The sequence below is a fragment of the Bos javanicus genome, chromosome 11 (genome assembly GCF_032452875.1).
Source record: "Bos javanicus breed banteng chromosome 11, ARS-OSU_banteng_1.0, whole genome shotgun sequence".
Taxonomy (NCBI): domain Eukaryota; kingdom Metazoa; phylum Chordata; class Mammalia; order Artiodactyla; family Bovidae; genus Bos; species Bos javanicus.
The window spans coordinates 94,835,624-94,842,513 of NC_083878.1; the positions used below are offsets into that span (position 1 = coordinate 94,835,624).

Below are 6,890 nucleotides of genomic sequence, written 5' to 3' on the forward strand. Positions count from 1 at the left end.
TGCCAGAAGGACCTGGGGTCCTGTCCTGCACTGCTGTCACATTTTGGCTTTGTGTGCCTGGACAAGCCACTGAGCCTCTGGGCAACTTTCCTCACTTGCAAAGTGAGATTCTGCTCTTTACCCTTGGGGACTTGGGAGATTTGCAAGATAGGTTGGAAGCGTTATACCCAAAGTCAGACACGTGTGGGCATTCAATGAATGGGACAGTGATTGTTACCTTTGTGTTGTCTGATGGCTCTAGTTGGAGTCCTTACTAATTATGTGACCTTGGGAAATTTACTCTCAGCAGGACTCTGTTTTCTCACCTGTAAAATGGGAATAATAGCAGTATATACTGTAGGGAATTGTGAGTTAATCCAGAAAAAGGGCCTACAACAATGCCTTGTATGTAGTAAACATACAATAATATCTTCTCTGAGTTTCTCATGACAAGTCTATTTTTTTCTTGTGATTTGAAGATACCACTGAAGCCAGGGTGGGTATAGAATCTGCCTGCAATGCAGGAGACAAAGGGTCCACCCCAGGGTCAGGAAAGCCTCCTGGAGGAGGAAATGGCAACCTGCTTCATCAATTCTTGCCTGGGAAATCTCATGCGCAGAGGAACCTGGCGAGCTACAGTCCATAGGGTCACAAAGAGTTGGACACGACTGAAGCAACTGAGTACACACTCACAGAAGCCAGACCCCTTGAACAGAGCCCTAAGATGCAGCTTACATCCAAGTATCCCCCAGATTCCATATAATACAAGATAGTACTCACTGTGGAAATGTGCCTGGTGGAATGATGCCTGAGACATTTCACAGACAATGTTACCAAGACTAATTGGAGAGTGAGGTGTGGGTTTTGTTCAGTGAATTGTTTAGCTGAGTGTCACATTGGGTGAGCTGTAAGTCACTTCTAGGTTGGAGTAGGTCATTCATTTATTGTCAATAAACTCTGATACTTTCTCTGTGCCACAGAGGGATGCCGAGGGAAGCACACTGAAATCACTGCTTCTTATCAACGAGCAGACATGTTACTGAAATTTCCTAGGTGGATGATGTAAGCAAACTCCAATTCCCTGCAAGAAGAGCCAAGAGTAAAATTATTTCTTCTCTTCCAACAATTCCATATGATGTTTCCAGGTCTGGCAAAGACATTCCCTCTATTTAGAATCACCGAGTCTTAGCTTTCCAAGAAAATTCTAATGTAGCATTTCATTTAATCTACAAACAACCCTGTGAAGAAGTTATTATATCCTTCCTGTAGGAGAGGAAGCCAAGAGACCCAGTGATTTACACAGATCTACCAGCTAAAGAATGGAACAGCCAGGATTAGAACTCAGTTCTTCCCAATTTTGAAATTCACATTCCATTCTCTGCATGATGCTGACCGACAAGGCCCCCTCAATACCCCATTTACAGTGATTCTTTTTTGAGATTAAGTCCTCGGTGAAGAAAGTTTGTCTTCAAGAAGGAAGATCCCATTCTGAATTCCTTGATTATGGTTGGTTGAATAGCACCAGTTTTTCCCCCCCAAACCTTTCTTTTTTCTTGTTATGAAGGTAATTCATGCCTATTTTTAACAATTTGAACATCATCGGAACATTTACAATGTGTGAGTCACAGGTATTCCCCTCCCCCGAAATAACAGCTGTTAACAATATGGAACATATTCTTCCAGTCTTTCCCCATGCAAATATTAATAACACACACAAGTATCATAATAATTGTTAGCATTACAGAAATAAAGCATACCACACACCTTTACAAAAATTTAACACTATATTAAGAACATCGTTCACTGTCAATTCATAAAATCTGCCTCGTTCTTTCTAACAGGTGGCTTTAGACTGAATGTGTCCCCCTAAAATTAATATGTTGAAACATAATCTCCATTGTGAGGGTATTTGGAGGTGGGCCTTTGGGAGGTGATTAGGTCATGAGGGTGGAGCCCTAATGAATGGGATTAGCGCCCTTATAAAAGAGACTCCAGAGATCTCCCTCCCCTGCCTTCCTTCTGCCATGTGAGGTTATAGTGAGAAGATGTCCATCTGTGAACCAGAAAATGGGCCTTCACAAGACACCAAATCTGCCAGCATCTTGATCTTGGACTTCTCAGCTTCCAAAACTGTGTGACAAGTTGTGACTTTAAAACATCAAATTTCTGCTGTTGTTTTAAAGTCACACAGTCTATGGTGTTTTTGTTACAGCAAACCAAACTGACAAAGACGTAGGTGCATGATAATTCAAAGTACAGATCCGTAATTTTTCTCACCACTCCCCTGTCGATGCATACTTTGCCTGTTGCCTTTTATCATTTACAAAAAAACTTTGCTGGAAGGATTCTTGAACTCTGTCCTGTTGTGCCCTACACTCCTTAGTTGAAGTATTTATAATCTCAACTGAGCACTTCTGTGAATGGCTTATTCAATATTTCTCTCCCTTACTAAGCTCTGAGAGTTTTTAAGCGAACCTAAAGGGATCTTGTCTGTGTGTTCATGAGATTATCTCGGTGGTGCTTAGTTCAGGGCCTGGTACACAGTAGACTGTCAATAAATTATTTTGTGTGAACACCTAAAGGAACACATTACTGAGTGGATCTGTGCATACTTGCGTTTGTGTCTGCAGGGCACATCACTAAAAGGAGAAATGTCAGGCCCAGGGTGTGCTTCTTTGAAGCATGTTTACAGGCTGCAAAGTTGCTTCTGGGGGGAAAAAAAAGAACTAATGAAGTTAGGAGGTTAGGAGAGGGCTGGTTTCCCCACACTGCAAGGAAGACAGGCTTTGGGAGAACATGAGGGTATAGTTGTAGTCCATTATGTCCCATGTCGGTTGCAGGGAACCCAGTGATGACACTTCCCCAGACTGCAGTTAAGGAGCTCTCACCTGTCGCCTGCTACCCAGAGAAGAAAGGAAATACGAAGTTGCTTTGCCTCAGCAGGGGAGACAGCCCCCTCCCCAACCCCAGCACGTGTGGGCACTGCCTGCTTCTAGCTACCCCCCACCCGGCCTCCAGCCCCTTGGTCTCTCTGCTACCTGGCAACCAGCAGTTAAAGATGCAGCCTTTGAAGCCTCTGTCTGCCCTGCCAGCTTTGGTATGGCCACCCCGTGCCCTCTTCTCAAAGTCAGAACAGGACCAACACCCAATATCTGACTTTAAAACCAGGGATTATGCCACAGCTGCGTGAGGCTGAGACCTCAGGCAGTGGGGGCAGCAGCAGAGCCTGGGGCCAGGAGTTAGAAAAGTAAAGGGACAGCCTGCAGGACCTCTCTGACTCAGGCCAGCAACTTTGTCTCATCTAAGGGATCGCTGTGTGGGGTTTCAGCTGTATGTGCGCATGGGTGTTGGGACCTCCCTTGTGGTCCAGTGGTTAAGAATCCACCTGCCAATGCAAGGGGTGTAGGCTCCATCCCTGGTCCATGAAGATCCCACAGGACACGGGGCAACGAAGCCCCATGAGCCACAACTACTGAAGCCAGTGTGCCTACAGCCCACTCTGCAAATGAGAGTGCATCTGTGCTCAGTTGCTCAGTCACGTCCGACTCTTTGCAATCCTATGGACCATAGCCCGCCAGGCTCCTCTGTTCATGGGCTTCTCCAGGCAAGAACACTTGAATGGGTTGCCATGCCCTCCTCCAGAGGATCTTCCCAACTCAGGGAAGGAACCCACATCTCCTGCGGCTCCTGCATAGCTGCATTCTTTACCACTGAGTCGCCAGGGAAGCCCCCTGCAATAAGAGTAGCCACTGTAATATGAAGCCGCCACATCGCAACTAGAGAGTAGCTCCCACTTGCCCCAATTAGAGAAAGCCCATGCACGGCAATGAAGACCCAGTCCAGCCAAAATCAAAACACAGGTGATGTGCCCAAGAGAACAGTTGGGACTACTTTTAGACTGCGGTGGTGGAAGGTAGCACTCCAAGGAGGTAGCATTTGGGCTGGGAGAGGGAGCCAGCCCAGTAATGACCTGGAAACAGAGTGTTCCTGGGGGAAGGCATGAAAAGTGCAGGGGCCCTGATCCAAGAACGAACTTGGTGTTTGATGGTCTGAAAGATGATCAGAACTGGAACATGGTAGGCCAGGTCAAGTCAAGCAGGACCTGGTAGGCATGAAAAGCATTTGGATCTTGTTTTGCATGCAGTGGGAAGTCATTTCCTACTTTGTATGCAAGTTACTGTTGAACATCCATTCATTCATCACTCATTCATTCAATCAGCCAGTTGGCCAGTCAGTTGACAATCCTTCTCTGAGCCAAAGCACAGAGACTGGGGAGACAGATGAATGAGAGACAGCCCTTGACCCTGCAAATCTCATAACCTAGTGAGTAGACAGTGTGGATGCAGATACTTACAACCTAAAGGGACACGCAGAGGAATATTCAAGGTGCTATGACCCCAGAGCACTTGTTTCTGAAGTGGGAGGATCGGGGAAGACCTCCAAGAACACACGACACATTTGAGCTGGATCTTGAAACACCAAGCACTGCAATGAACCACTGCCGTGCTCGATATATATTTATTAAGGGAAAGAAGGAAGGCGGGGAGGGAAAGAAGGAAGGGAGGGAGGACAAGAAGGAAGAAGGATGAGAATTTTCCAAGTGCTAAAAAGAAAAAGAGCATCTGAAGCAGAAAGAAGTACGTGTGCAGAGTTTTGGCGACATGAGACAGTGTGGAAAGGGGTCATAGGTGATGTCCCAGGTAAGAAGTGAGCAGAACACTTGCCCCCTCCAGTTCAGGAACTCCTGCCATGCATGCCACATAGTAGACGCACAGTAAAAGGTGATGGGTGGGGTGGTATTTAATGTAACTTGCTGAATATTTCAGCCTCTTGACTTCAAGGCACATGCTGAAATTGTACCTCTCTGCCATATGTAGAATTAGGTGTGGTTATTTGACTTGTCTTGGCCAGTACAATATGAGCTGAAATGACATGAATCACCTCCAAACAGAAGCTTTAAGAGCTGGCGAGTGATTTGTGGTGCTCACTTTTCCCTGCCTCAGCAATCACAGAAGCCTGGAGAAAGAGCTTTGCGCAGCTCGGGTCCTTGAGGGGAATAATATAGATAGAGCAAAGGTCCCGTCTCCAGTCAACCTGAAGCGTGCAGACAGGATAAACCACTGAGATACGGGGTGGGGGTAGGGTGGGGTGGGGTTGTTACTGCAGCAGAACTGAACCTCTCCTGATTCACAGAACGAATGAGTAAGTGAACAGAGCTGAGGGAGATTTCTGAATTAAGGCAGGGGTATGCGACCCCTTTGGAAGTTATGGGTGTGGAGAGGCTGTCAAGGAATTAATCATCTGAAGCCCATTAAAAATATTTCTTGAGACAAAAACTGTGAAGTCTGTTAATTTAGCCAGTCAAAGGGAACTAGACTATCCTGTCAGCCACCCTGACCTCTCCCAGTGACTTTCAGTTCTCTTCTTTCCCAGGAACAGCATTTGAGCTTCCTCCAGTACTCTTGCTTGGAAAATCCCATGGACAGAGGAGCCTGGTGGGCTACAGTCCATGGGGTCGCTAAGAGTCAGACACGACTGAATGACTTCACTTTCACTTTTCACTTTCATGCATTGGAGAAGGAAATGGCAACCCACTCCAGTGTTCTTGCCTGGAGAATCCCAGGGACGGGGGAGCCTGGTGGGCTGCCGTCTATGGGGTCGCACAGAGTCAGACACGACTGAAGTGACTTAGCATAGCATAGCATGAGCATAGCTGTAGCCTTGGTCCATCGATTGGTTCATTGATTGTTTCCCAAACCTTTCCTGTGACCTAGTCTCTGACAGAGATAAAGGTAGAGATAGAGAAAAAGAGGAAGAGAGAGAAAGATGTCCCCAGTAGGAGAGATTGAGTTGGCTTCCCTGATGTGTGAGCAAGGTACAGAAGAATGGGCCAGAGTTCATCAAATGGAAAAAGCAGGAAGAGGAACTGAGGCAGAACAGTCAACATGTGCAAAGGCATAGGGTTATGAAAGACAAGTGAGGCTCTCAGATGGACTGAATGGCAGTGGTGGAGCCAGAGGCTTAGGCGTGGAGAGCTTGTGAAGGGCTTTGAGTGGCACACCAAGGGATGTGGACTTCTGTCCTTACATCAATAGAGTCAGCTAAGGTCTTTGGGCAAAAGAAGATGGGTCTGGTGAGAGCTGAGTTTGGGCTGTGAGAAGTATCAGGCAGGGGTCCCCCAGTCCCCACCTTCCCACCTTGCTCTCTGGAAGTGCAGTCCCAGTGGGACTAGTTCTTGCTCTGTATTTCCAGTGTCTCCATCCTGTTGCTTAGCAACCTCCTGCAGACCCCCTACCTGCCTCCCAGATCCCAACCAAGCCCAGCCTTTGCCCAGCCGATAGCGTTGTTTCCTCCATCTTCTTATCTAGACAGGGACTTTTTAAACAAACAGCTACGAGTGAAGGCTTTCATGCCCACAACCTTGATTCAAGTCCCAGTCCACCAGTTTCCAGCTGGATGATTTGGCAAGTGAATCTCAGTTTCTTCATCGGTGAAATGGGACTGACAAGTGTATATACTTGATAATGTTGAAAGAGAAACAGCCCAAGGATAGAACTGAGCAAGGCACCTGGCACATAGTAAGGTTCAGTAAATGATCAATGTGATTATTATTAACAAAGCACTACCTTGTAGGGGACAAGAGTGGTGTTTAATGTGTGTACAGCACTGAGGAGGGAACGTTACATATCTCCAGCTACTCTGTAAGCTCTTTGGACTCATAGCTTGCACCCAATATGCCTTGAATCTCCTTGAAGGCCCTGATCTTCCTGTGTCCTGGAGGGTGGACTAGCCAGGTGGATGGAAGGTTTGTACCAGGGACGTCTCCCTAAGCACAGGGGTCTGTGTTTCTCTGTCTCTAAACCCTGGGACCAGGGATGGGCAGCTGTGATGTGCAGCTACGAAGGTCCACC

General features: G+C 46.9%; 1 long non-coding RNA gene across 1 annotated transcript; it reads right to left on the reverse strand.

The window, feature by feature from the left end:
- Positions 1–855: 855 nt before the first annotated feature.
- On the reverse strand, positions 856–6,413 carry LOC133256577 (uncharacterized). Its single transcript, XR_009739249.1, has 3 exons — positions 6,177–6,413; positions 2,592–2,686; positions 856–1,060 (listed from the first exon to the last, which is right to left on the reverse strand). It is a non-coding gene; the product is annotated as an uncharacterized LOC133256577 (long non-coding RNA).
- Positions 6,414–6,890: the final 477 nt, after the last annotated feature.